The sequence below is a fragment of the Panthera pardus genome, unplaced genomic scaffold, assembly GCF_024362965.1.
Source record: "Panthera pardus isolate Hobbes unplaced genomic scaffold, ASM2436296v1 HiC_scaffold_27, whole genome shotgun sequence".
In the NCBI taxonomy this organism is placed as follows: domain Eukaryota; kingdom Metazoa; phylum Chordata; class Mammalia; order Carnivora; family Felidae; genus Panthera; species Panthera pardus.
The window spans coordinates 30,953,250-30,966,918 of record NW_026526843.1 but is presented as its reverse complement, the minus strand read 5'-3'; the positions used below and the strand labels follow the sequence as shown (position 1 = coordinate 30,966,918).

Below are 13,669 nucleotides of genomic sequence, written 5' to 3'. Positions count from 1 at the left end.
CTGGGCTTTCTAGCAACAAGCATCTTTTTTTCCCAGCCTTCCCTTCTATTAACCCTAAATAGGCCTGAGATTAGGCTTAGACCCCTCATCATACCCAGTATAGACCTACACGGGCCAAGTAAGAAGACCGAAAACAAATTTTTATGTGTTCCCAAACAGAAGTCCCCATTTGCAAAGACCAAGCACCCCAATGTATCCAAAAATGCTGCCGGACTGTTCCAGAACCCAGAGCAAGAGGGATGAGACATCTTGCAGAGAAACCTTCCCTACTCTGGAGTCAATCAGCAGATATGGGAACAGAGGGAAATATAAAGCAAGAAAGGGACAGGGAGTACAAAAGTGGGGGGGGGGGTGGTTTTGAGTTTTGCTTTTGGCTTTCCTTTGCTTTCGGGTAAAAAAGACGTGCTGGACCTAAACAATATCTTAATGAGGCAGGTCCGTATTTACAGTCCTTCAAACCCCATTTAACCTTTCTGTGTCTCATCTGTTAAGCACACTGGCCAAGATCACATACCAAATCACTGACACAGTCATCATGAGGCCCCAAGTGCCTTGTTCCCAGTTTCATATTTTAAATAAGCCAAGTGACAAAATAGAGGGAAAAACTGGGTCAGAGAAACAAACTTGGCCTGAAAAAAAAAAAAATCTGTGTTTCAAAATAAAGCCAATTACACAAAGACGTGACATTTCTCATCTAAACAGAAAAATAAGCTAGAGCCCTAGCATCTTTCTTTTCTGACGGGATATACAGAGGCACTTTCCAAGGGTAAGAAAGGCCAAATGATGGACCTCCCATCATTGTCAACTCTTTTATCTGATGAGGCTTTATTTCTTATCAAATGTTAGCAGGGTCAGGGAAACAAACAAGCGAAATAATTGGCTAACACAACCCAACCCTAAAGATTCAAATAAGTAAAACAAAACAAAACAAACAAGTTTATGCTGAGCAAAGCCTGCTTACCACCGAAGATGGATTTTAAAAGTATTAGTTGTTGGTATCTGTCCTCTAGATTGTTTTTGCACCAATTTCTTGTTTGCTTAACTTTAAACTCCTAGATTTCTGCTCCAGCTTTGAGAGCTGCCTCTAATCCCATAAATCATAGTGCCCCATTTAGAATAATTTTGTGAACTTTGGGTTTTTGGTCCAATACCAATTCTGCTGGCTCCTTTGTCTCTGTCTCTATCTCTGTCTCTGTATCTGTCTCTCTGTCTCTCTGTCTGTCTGTCTGTCTCTCTCTCTCTCACACACACACACACACACACACACACACACAAAAGGGAAACTCCACAGGTTAGGCAGCTTTCCAGTGCTTTCCATCAGGCACCTGGGGAATATGGAAGAGGCCCAATTCTTCTCACTCCTGGGACTAAAGCACTGTGAGGGAAAATGCAGTAACGGGACCGAGTAGTTTTACTTAAGGCAGAAAAAACGAAAGCCTCAGCAAAGTTGCTAGAATGACTAGGTGTGTGCCTGCATGACTCTGCTTCTCCACACCCAGTGGCTCCCCCCACTGGGGTTTTTCTCCTACAACCATAGCTATTCAGAGGCACCAGGACTCACAACTGGCCTGGGATGGGGAGGAGGGGACAGGACCAGATGAATATTCTCAGGTCCTCCTTTAACCAAAGCGATTCCTCATCAACCAGAGATCCCCTTGGGAGTACTACGCAGCATTCCAGAATACGGAGAACGCAGGAACGCTGCCGATAAACCTATAGCCCTAGAGTTCACCTGCTGGGAGCGGCCTAGTGTTCCCAAAGAAGGGAGGGGCCTGCCACTCCCCAGCTCTGACCCACCCCGACAACTCCAGGCCAGGAACTTGAGTACTTGCCTCCCACCCACAACTCAGGGGTATGGACCAAGAGTCAGGGAGCTTGCCTTCTGCCTCAAGCACACCACAGAACCTGTCGGGCACATGGCTGACCCTACGAAGACGTGGCCTTACTCACCTTGAAGGGCCGGGTTCCCGCCCCTCTAAGCGCTTAGTCAGGACTACCCACCACCACCATCCCTGTTGTTCTCAAATCAATTGATGTTTGCTCACAACGCCCAGAACCTGGACTCTTGGCTCCACACCCCAATGTCAACATTCGTATTTAGCCCCCTTCAGTTTTGGTGATACTTTAGGCTCACCTCCGAGACCAGAGGTTTGGATGGCCTCATCCAGGTTTTGACTTGGCTTGTTTGTTGGTTCTTCCAAAACTGAAATTGGGTTCTTTTGTTTTGATTATAAAAATACCATATACTCATTGTAAAAAATGTTTTGAAAAAGATCAGCCAATAGAGAACATATAAAGAGGAAACAAATTATCCATGATCTGCCCACCCAGATGATGACGATGCCCTGTTCTGACTCAGCTGAGGATTTCCTGATCAAGCCCCGAGGAACCCCACCCATCCAAGTTGTACCAGTCTCTGATACTCCCGCCCCCCACCCCCCCAGCCCCCCCCCCCACCATTAGATTTGGTCCTTTAGATACAAAATGAAAGGATCCAGAACTTTGGTCATGGACTGAGTGAGAATATTTGGAAAGCTCTCTCTCATTGTGTGCTTGCCACAAGCTATATAGGTGAGGCCATGCTGAGACCAACATTTAAGGTCTAAAATCATGTTGCACACCTGGGGTGGACACCTGCACTATGTAAGCCCATGACTGCAGACAACTGACCTGAATTACCTCAATCCTCCCAAAAGCAAACACATTCAACATCAGTTGAGACCCTTTTTTTTTTTTTTGAGAGAGAGAGAGAGAGAGAGAGAGAGAGAGAAACAGAGAGGGCACAAGTGAATGAGGGACAGAGAGAGAGAGAAGCCGGGCTCGAGTTCACCCAGTGTAGGACTTGAACTCACCAACCATGAGATCATGACCTGAGCCGAAGTCAGACGCTTAACGACTGAGCCACCCAGGTGCCCAATTTGAGACCCTTTAACAGTCTTCGGGAGACTGAGATGTATGCATACACATTCATATACACAAACACACAAACACATGAGATAGTCACATGTAAAGTGATTTATGTTATACAATTCATTTTAGATTGCCCGATCTTTTAAAAGAATTTCTCATGTTTCTGATTTGAACCTAAAATCTTCAAATAGATGTTTTGATTTTTCTAGAAGCAAGTATTTGTCTATCACAAAATATTTCAAGTTCAAACTTTTACAACTTCATTCTTTTAAATAACACGACTACTTTTAGTGTAGCAAGACCATAATCAACTTAAGTGGCTATCATTATTATCCCTCCTTGGACTCAAGTCTTAAAAAGTTGAATTTGAAAGCTCCTGTGATTCCAGAGTAAGGGAAGAGCTCCACCTTATGGTAATGTTTTGAAGTACACCAAAGAAAACGCCACTAAGCTCTCTGAACCCAATTTTCTGTCCTCTCTCTCACTCTACCTACAAGATTTTTAGAATTCTCCTAGAAAGTCATAGGGGAAAGGAATCAAAAAATGCACACTACATCTTCCAACAAACAGTAAATCCTCTGCCACAATATGCTCAAAGTGCCAAAATGGCTGAGATTGAGTTAAGGTTAAACAAAACCTTTCACTTGGTCACCGGAGTGAGTACTAGGTAAGAAGCTACACCTAAATCAGTAAAACACTGGAGCCTTTTTTACTTGATACCAAATAATAATGATATTAATAATAATGATAGTTAATGATTACTGAGTACTTATTGTGTACCAGGTTATGTGCTATATATATATATATATATATATATATATATATATATATATACATACACTCATTTAATATTCACACAACCCTATAAGGTAGGCACTATTATTAACTCTATTTTATGGATGAAGAAACTAAAGGCCAGAGAAGTCACGTAAATTGGTCAAGGCCATATGGTTAATAAGTGCTATTAAAAGCCAAGAACTTGAAGCTCACTAGCCCAGACTCTAAACCACTATGCCATACTGCCCCTCTCTATAGCTCAAATTTGATACAATCTCTCTCAAAATAAACAACTTGAAGCCATGGTCTTGTCCACATTCTTTGCCGAAATTGGCAAAGGTAGGACAAGACCCGTGGTTCATTTTCTATTCCTCCAACGGTCATCAGAGATTTAGAATTCTTTGGCCTTACCTCCCATGTTCTTTCTCTACCCTGCCAAGGACTCGGTTTGTGATTTTGAGTATAAAGTATTGTCGCAGAGTGCTATAGACTGAATGTTTGTGTCCCTCCAAAATTCATATGTTGAAGCCTAATCTACTATACGATGGTATTAGGCGGTGGGCCTTTGGAAGATGCTTAGGGTGGAGCCCTCACGAAAGGGATTAGTGCCCCTATAAAATGCCCGAGAGCGCCCTCGCCCCTACACCTCCATGTGAGGACACAGCCGGAAGTTGGCCTTCTACGAACTAGGAAGCCGGCTCTCACCAGACACTGAATCTGCTTGCACCTTGATCTTAGACTTTTCTGCCTCCAGAACTCTGAGAAATAAATGTTTGTTGGTTGAGTCACCCAGTCTTTGGTATTTCTATAATAGCAGTCCAAAGACACTGAGAGGCTAGCTTTTGTGTCCCTTCACCATTTATCTTGTACCTTGTCCTACTCCCCATCTCAGACCCCTCAAACATCATTCATTTAAAACCATGCTAAAATGGGTGATGGGCATCGAGGAGGGCACTTGTTGGGAATAGCACTGGGTGTTGTATGTAAGTGATGAATCATGGGAATCTACTCCCAAAGCCAAGAGCACACTGTATACACTGTATGTTAGCCAACTTGACAATAAATTATATTTAAAAAAAAAAGAAAAGAAAACTTCATAACTTACAAAAAAATACAAAAAATAAAATAAAATAAAATAAAATAAAATAAAATAAAATAAAATAAAATAAAACCATGCTGAGGGTGGGGGACGGGCTAGATGAGTGATGGGTACTAAGGAGGGCACCTGTGATGAGCACTGGGTGTTGTATATAAGTGATGAATCACTGAATTCTACTCCTGAAACCCATATTGCACTGCATGTTAATGAGCTAAACTCTAAATAAAAAATTAAAAAATAATAAATGTACGTAAATAAATAAAACCCTGTTGAAAATTACACATTTCTGGGGTGCCTGGCTGGATCAGTTGGTAGAGTGTGCAACTCTTAATCTCAGGGTCGTGAGTTCAAGCTCCACGATGCGCATGGGGCCTACTTTATAAAAGGGGGGATGGTGCCTGGGTGACTCAGTGGGTTCAGCATCCAACTTTGGCTCAGGTCGTGATCTCATGGTCTGTGAGTTCGAGCCCCGCATCGGGCTCTGTGCTGACGGCCTGGATGGAGCCTGCTTTGGATTCTGTGTCTCCCTCTCTCTCTGCACCTCCCCTGCTCGTGCTCTGTCTCTCTCTCCCCCCCAAAAAATAAACATTTTTTAAAAATTAAAAAAAAAGTAAAGAAAGAAAATTATACATTTCTAAAACTCCAGCAGTGTTAATTCGATTCAAATCAGAATTTTTCCTAAAGCATTTCTTTCTTTCTTTTTTTTATTTTTAGAGAGAGATAGAGTGCAAGAGAAGGGGAGAGGGGCCAAGGGAGAGAGAGAGAGAATCTTAACCAGGCTCCATGATCACTGAGGAGCCCGATGTGGGGCTCAATCCCACAACCCTGGGATCATGACCTAAGCCAAAATCAAGAGTTGGACACTCAACCAACTGAGCCACCCAGGCACCCCTAAAGCATTTATTTCTAAGAAAAAGTTGGTCTTCTGTGCTATTTTTTTAATTTGGTAAAATCTGTAAGCTTGGTGTTTGTTTTCGATTTGAGTAAGCACTAGTTTTTTGTTTTAAAATAAACTCCTTATTTTGGAATAATTTTAGATTTACAGAAAAAAGCTGCAAAGATAATAGGGAGTTCCTGTATGCCCCTCACCCAGTTTCCACTAATGTTACCATCTTACATTAGTGTGATTCAGTGCTATGGTACATTACTATTAATTAAACCACACATTTTATATGGATTTCATCAGTTTTTCCATTAATATCCTATTTGCTCCTCCAAGATCCAACCCCAAATACCATTGCATTTAGCACAACGCCATTTTCACATCTACCAAAAATGACTAATTCTTTAATCTCATCAAATATCCACCCCATTTCCCTGGCTGGCAGATACATCTTGTAAGTTTTGGAATCTATAACAGTTCTGTCTCCTTCTTTTTGCTTTGTTGCCACTTACTGATGGAGGGAACTGGACCCATTGTCCTGGCGGCCATTCCACACTTTGGGGTGCACTGACCGCATCCCCCATGGTGTTGGTTTAGCATGCTTCTCTGTCCTCCCTATTTCCTGTGAACGGGCACCTAGATTTGGCCCAGGAGTGGGTGAAATTTTTCTCTAAAGATCCAGATAATAAATATTCAACGCTTCGCAGTTCATATGGTTTTAACCCTGCCATTGATAGGGGTGTCTGGGTGGCTCAGTCCTTTAAGAGTCTGACTTCCGCTCAGGTCGCGACCTCAGCGTTGGTAAGTTGGAGCCCTTCATCAGGCTCTCTGCTGTCAGCACAGAGCCCGCTTCAGATCCTCTGTCTCCCTCTCTCTCTCTCTGCCCCTCCCTCTTTCTCTCTCCCTCAAAAAATAAATAAATAAATAAATAAAATAAAAATAAATAAATAAAAATCAAAAAAAAAAAAGCAGCCATTGACAACAGGTGAACAAATGGGTGTGGCTGGGTCTCAATGCAACTTTGTTTACAAATTCAGGTCAAGGGCTGGATATCACTGGGAGACCATAGTCTGATGATCCCTGATCTAGAGGATCAATCAGATTCGGTTTTAGTGGTTTGGTTTGGTTTTTGCAAGAATAACTCTTTGACAGTGCTGGGTATTTCCTGTGGCTTCATCAGGTAGCACATCACATCTGGTTATCTCTTTCAGTGATGTTGAATTTTAGGGGCTCTGATATCACCAGCTTGATCCATCCATCAGGAAGGTCTCCATCAGTGAATTATATTTCAACCTTCCTCTCTCTTATCTGGTCGGGAGCACTTGTGCAGTGCATGCCTTGAGCAACCACACATGAGATCCTCTCTCCAGCATTTGTTATTGTCCCTTGGCATCTCTGGTTTCAAACAGCACAAAAAATAGTAGCCCTAGAGGTTCTTAAGAGTGCCACAAACTCTACCACTCAGTAAAGAAAAAGTTTCCAGGGAGCGCCTGGCTGCCTCAGTCAGTGGGGCATGCAACTCTTGATCTTGGCATTGTGAGTTCAAGCCCCACAATGGGTGTCGAGATGACTTAAAAATAAAATCTTAAAAGAAAAAAACAAAAGAAAAAGTTTCCAGAAGATTTCTTGAGGAGGCACAGATTCTGGATTCCTCTGGATCAGAGGTTGTGTACAGACTGCAGTTTTCACTTTCCAGAAAAAGTGAATTCCTTGCCACTTTTCAAATCTGGAAGATTTTACATAAAAGTCTGGCTTTTCCAGTCCTCTCGGAAAATGAGGGAATCTGGCCACCGTGGGCCCACATTCAGGTGTGGCAACAACTGACTGGAGCTAAGAGTGACTGTCCCCTTTAGGTGAGGCCTCTATATGAGGCAGACATTAGGAAATGGTGGGGACTGTGGCAACCTGCAAGGTACAGGCCCTGTCATCTACCAGGTGAGAGAGATGCTTTCCTCGAGTGCCTGTGAACTTCTCTGGCAACTTCAAAAGTAGTTGCTAATGTTTCAGTATTTTTTTTTTAATTTGAGGGTGAGAGAGAGTGAGAGAGAGCACGCGCGAGTGGGAGAGGGGCAAAGGGAAAGAGAGAGAGAATCTTAAGCTGGCTCCACGCTGAGCGTGGGGCCCGTGGACATGGGGCTCCATACCACGACCCTGGGATCGTGACCCGAGTGGAAATCAGGAGTCAGACGCTCAACCGACGGAGCCACCCAGGCGCCCCGTTTCTGTATTTAATACATTTACATCTCCCACCCCTCTCCAAGTTGTCACATTCCCCTCCCCACTTCTATGTCCCACCCCTGCAACATTCATTGGTTTCTTGCATGTCTTTCCAGAGCGACCTCATTGCAAACACATGAAGTGGGCGGCAAGCACTGGTTTTCATGGAAAATCTGAAACGGCACTTTCCAGTGCTTTCAACGTTATTACCAAAGTCACAATCCATTAAGAGAAAAACCGTTTCTTATTCATTCATCCAACAAAAATTTATTGAGCTTTTAACAACTCCTAGGCTCCGGGCATACCACAATGAAAAAGCCAAACATGGTCCCTGGCCTGATGGAATTTATGGTTCTGAATATTATTCAAAATAGAAAAGAAAGAAGAAGCTGACTCTGACCCAGGGATGCCTTCCAGATATATTTTTCAAATAATGTACTAGCTTCAAAAGGGAGCTACCAGTATGCACATTCTCTAGCTAGGTGACAAAAAAAAAAAAAAAAAAAAAAAAAAAAAAAAAAAGTACATTTATCATCTTTGGAACTCCATTGACAGAAAGTAAACCCCATGAATATTTCAATACGGGGAAAACAGGATCATATTCTATATTCGAAAATTACCAGTGACATTTTTCTTAGACTGCCAAAACAAGGAAATGAGAGACGTCTAGGGCTGCCCTGGAAACCACCCCGCCATGGGCATCTTGCCTTTGGAATAAGCTAGAGGCGAGCTGGAAGTCGCTCAACCTGACCCAAATGAGAACCCTGGCTAAGTTCCTTCCGGCCTTTTTATGCCTATGATCCTTGGGCACCACCCAAATTGCAAATTCTGGCTGGGCGTCAACAATCCAACAATTTTCTCGAGGCCGTTCCACGCTTCCTCCCTCTTTATCCATTTCTTGCCACTTTTCTCTCTCCCATTTCCACTGCCCGGTCTGGGCCTCTTATTCCATGAGCAACAAAGTCTGCTCCCATGCCCGCCACTTCTTCCTCGAATAATCACTCCACATCCTGTTGCCAGTTGAAGGCAGGCTCTCTGTTCTATGACACCGTGTCCCATAGGGTCATCCTGAGGCAACTCTTTTTTCTAGAGTTTGTACACCGGGCCAGAATGAGGGTTAGGGAGAGCTGTGACCATTCTCCTTACTCCCCCCACCTGCCCTCACACACACTGCATTTTCTAAACCAGGAGTTGACAAATGTTTACTTGACGCACCCGACAGTAAGTATTTTAGGAGTTGTGGGACATACTGGCTCTGACCCAACTACCTGACTCTACTGTTGTAGCTTGAAAGCAGCCATAGACAATAGGCAAACAAATGGGCATGGCTGGGTTCCAATAAAACTTTCTTTACAAAAATGGGCCGCAAGACCAGATTCGACCCAAGGGAAGGTTGCTGACCTGTAGTCTAAACTATTAATCTTTCCAGCTGCTGCAAAACAAAGCAAACCCCTTCCTACCTGGAAATCACACTAACGAGGGGTGCCTGGATGGCTCAGCCAGTTAAGAGTCCGACTTTTGATTTCAGCTCAGGCCATGATCTCACAGCTCCAGGGATAAGCCCCACCTAGGGCTCTGTGCTGACAGCACAGAGTCCTCTTGGGATTCTCTCTCTCTCTCCCCCATTCTCTGCCCCTCCCCTGCTCACTCTTTTTCTCCCTCTCTCAAAATAAATAAATACGAAAGAAAGAAAAAGAAAGAAAGAAAAGAAAGAAAGAAAGAAAGAAAGAAAGAAAAGAAAATCACACTAACTATATACCCCATCTTAACCTCTCCCTTGTTCCTGTCATGTACTCAATTCTCAGTTCAGCCATGTTTATTAAGGATCCTGGCATCCGGTTCACAGGCCATCTCTAGTCCCAACATCATCCTGGATGGTTTCTAAATCCACAAGGATGATCAGTGTAACACCATGGCCCTCACAGTGCCTTGACTTCCTCAATTCCAGTGACTTTCACCTCCACTCCGTTTCAACAACCTACTCCTTTGGGAACTATTACACTTTTGGTATCCTCAAACCAATACCCCAGGCTGAACGCAACTCCTATCCTACAGACTTTCCAAGTCCTTACTCCCCAGTAAATCTGCTCTTTGACCTGAGACCCCCTGCCTTTCCTCCCAGTTAGTTGGCCTCCGTCTGGCCTCACTTCCCCCCTCCCCAGTCTGGACACACCATGGTCAATCACTATTCTTTCTGGCTGCATCCTCAGTCTCCTTGTGCTCCCTTCTTTCTGCTGTTCTTTGTCGACACCATACCCCACTCTTGAATCAACTGAATCGCCAGATTTCCCTGATCCTGTAGCCAAGTGGCCGAACACAGTGGGTGAATACTGTACCACTGTATGAACCTGAGTCCCATAAAATCATGATTTTAAATCATATCTGGGCCCTCACTACCTCTAGGCTATCTCTCTCAATGGCTTCTGTTTAACTCCCCTATCACATTTACCTTAGGCAAGACAACGTAGTCCTATAAAGAGATCTCAGGCTTAAAAAACAAAGTTGGGTCTGAAATCTGGTTCCACTTACTAGATGTATGGTCTTGAGCAGGTGACCTAACTTCCTTTCACGTCAGTTTTTTTCATGAGTAAAACAAAAATAATTCCTACTTTATATGTTAAGATCACATATGTAAAACAACACCACCAGCAGCAGGTGCGCAATAAATGATAGCTATTAATACAAGCTCACATTCAGTAGGTGACTATACCTCCTTCACTAAGCCCATTAAGTGTTTCTTAGCTGGAGTTCTCCAGAAAGCAGAGCAATGGTTGATGTGCTATTGGGTTGAGCCATATGTAAGTGCTGAGATTCAACTGTTTTGACATACAGAAACCATCCGGTTCAACCTAATGCATTATTAGAGAATGCAATCCCAGAAAAGCAACAGGGAGGGAAAGGGGAAAACGAAGGAAAGAGAGAGTCCATATGAAGGTGCATTGGTATCACGCTTGACCTCATGGGGCCATTTTTTGAGAGATCATAAATACAACACTTGCATCTCTGATTAGTCAACATGAGGGATGGAAAGAGAATTTAACAGCTAGCTCTCATCTTTTATTGACCAAAGCTTTGCACCACTGGGCTGGGTTAACTCCTCTCCACTGTGCATGGAATCTCAACACCCACAGGAAGGCCCCAGGGCATGTGGTGAGAAACTGGCAGATTGTACTGGTGTAAGTCCATCAGAGCCCCCTCAGAGAACTGGTGAGTAAGAGGTGGCTGACAGAACATATGAATTCCCTCAATTTCTTTTTACTCTGCACTTTCCTGTAAGTGCAATTCACTCATTCACTCTTTCTTTCACCTCCCCCACCCTCCCCACCCCCACCTGTGCTCTCAATCTTGATCCCTCCAACCTCCGGAACCTTTTACCTTCAACTTCTCCCACTGTCCTGATCCCTTCCCCTCTACCTTTATACCTGCTTAGGACTTTCCTTAAAATATCCTTCCTTTACTTCGCACAGGCTTCTGGCTACTTCCTTTTCTCTTTCTCTCTCAGCAACATATCTTAAATGAATAATCCAGAGTTACTATCTCTACTTTCTCCCCTCAGGACCACATGAATGCATCTCATCACTGCACCAAAAACACCTTTGCTGAGGTCACCAACGACCATACCCATTTGACCATATCCAATAGACATAATTCTGGCTCTATCTACCTTGGTTTCTCTGCAACACTTGGTCTTGTTGACCCCTCCAGCCTTACTGAAATTCTTGGTTCAGTTATCATGCCACCATTATTTGTCACTTCTCCTCATTCTTTGGCTGGCCTCTTTCCTCTCAGCCTCTGTCCAGTCCTCAAGAGTTGGTGTTCCCGAGAATACTTTCCTCAGCCTCTTTCTCCTCTTGCCCTACACCCTCCTCTTACCCTCCCGAGAGGCTATCATCATTCCCTGGATTTCAAGTATCGCTATGTGCTGATGACTTCCAAATTCATATCTCCAGCCGGACCTCTCCCTGCACACTCATCTTGGAAACACCCACCAAGCAGCTGGATATATCCACCAAAGCAAGACAGCCCAGCTGCTTGCTGGGTACTTCAAACAGGCACCTCACACTCGACATATTAAAGCCTGAACTCATTATATTCCCCAACCGCCTCTACCCTAATCTTGCCCATAAAATCTATCTGCAGACAATGCCTGCTCTCCTCATTAAGGTGTTCCAGATGCTTGCTCTGATCTCTCTGGCTCAGCCACACCCCAGAACTTGGTATTTATTCCTGGACTCTTCCATTTGAGCTGCCCTTGAAATTCCTCTACCAGGGAAGGGTTTGGGTACTGGGAACAAGAATTTTTCACACACAAAACTCATGGACTCCTCTGTGCTGGCAGCTGGAGCCTGTTTTGGATTCTGTGTCTCCCTCTCTCTCTCTGCCCCGCCCCCCAACTCGCCCTCTGTCTCTCTCTCAAAAATAAATAAACATTAAAAAAAGTTTTTTTAAATAAAAGAAAAAGAAAAAGAAAGCTATTTCAGGGGAGCCTGGCTGGCTCAGTCAGTTAGGTGTCTGACTTTGGTTCAGGTCATGATCTCACTGATTCAGAGTTCAAGCCCCGTGTCAGGCTCTATGCTGACAGCTTGGAGCCCGGAGCCTGCTTCGGATTCTGTGTCTCCCTCTCACTCTGCCCCTCCCCTGCTCGCGCGCTGTCTCTCTCTCTCTCTCAAAAATAAATAAACATTGAAAACAAAAATTAAAAAAAAAAAAAGAAAGCTATTTCAGGAATCCAGAAATGAGGTAATCAGCACAGCCAAGGCAACCACACCTGCCTCCTCTCTTCACTCGTAATCCCTTGTCCAACAGAATCTAAATGAGGAGCCTCAGCCAGCACTGGAGGACAGATGCCTATGTTTGGAATAAGTTCAGAACATCACAATGACCAATAATGATTGACATCCCTACAGGTCACTCTTGCTGTTTTAAATTTTTAACAAGAGGTCCTTTGCCACTTCAGCATAAATATCTAAAGCGTCCCCTTCACATTGAGCGCTACAAGTTCAGGCTATTTACTAGGGCATTGCCAATACAGGAAGAATGTCTCCTAAATTGTCCATGCCTTACTTTGCAAATTGTCCTTCATTAGGCTCACATTTTAGAATTGAATTACAAGATTTAAAAAAAAAAAAATTCTCTAAAGGCTCATACAGCTTTCATGGTTATAGCCCTGAAATAGGAGTTACACCTCTAGATATGACAAAAGCTATGATGAAAATGTTTATAATCACATTTGGTCAATCAACTACAGCCTTATTTACTCATATAAGGAAAGACATTTTACTTATTTGTTCCTTTATCCAAATGACTTCTCATTTGAATCCTAGCACCAAGGATCCATGGCTACTGTAATCAAAATATAAAATGTGGGGATAGAAAGAAAGAAAGGATTATAAACTTTTATTTTAATAGTTACTAGGAAACTGGTTTGATAAACTAATATGACTAAGAAGATAATTACAATTAAGAAAGAAATATCCATGGGGCGCCTGGGTGGCTCAGTCGGTTAAGCGTCCGACTTCAGCTCAGGTCACGATCTCACACTCCGTGAGTTCGAGCCCCGTATCGGGCTCTGGGCCGATGGCTCAGAGCCTGGAGCCTGCTTCCGATCCTGTGTCTCCCTCTCTCTCTGCCCCTCCCCCGTTCATGCTGTGTCTCTCTCTGTCTCAAAAATAAATAAGTGTTAAAAAAAAAATTTAAAAAAAAAGAAAGAAATATCCGTAATTCACTAAAACAAAATATCTTGTACTTGTGAGACACAATTTAATAAAGGTGTTGGAACATAT

General features: G+C 43.4%; 1 long non-coding RNA gene across 1 annotated transcript in view; it reads right to left on the bottom strand.

Annotated features, from left to right (window-relative positions):
• The window catches only part of LOC109250789 (uncharacterized), a 150,876-nt gene that overhangs the window by 67,262 nt on the left and 69,945 nt on the right, over positions 1–13,669 (bottom strand). The window lies entirely within an intron of this gene.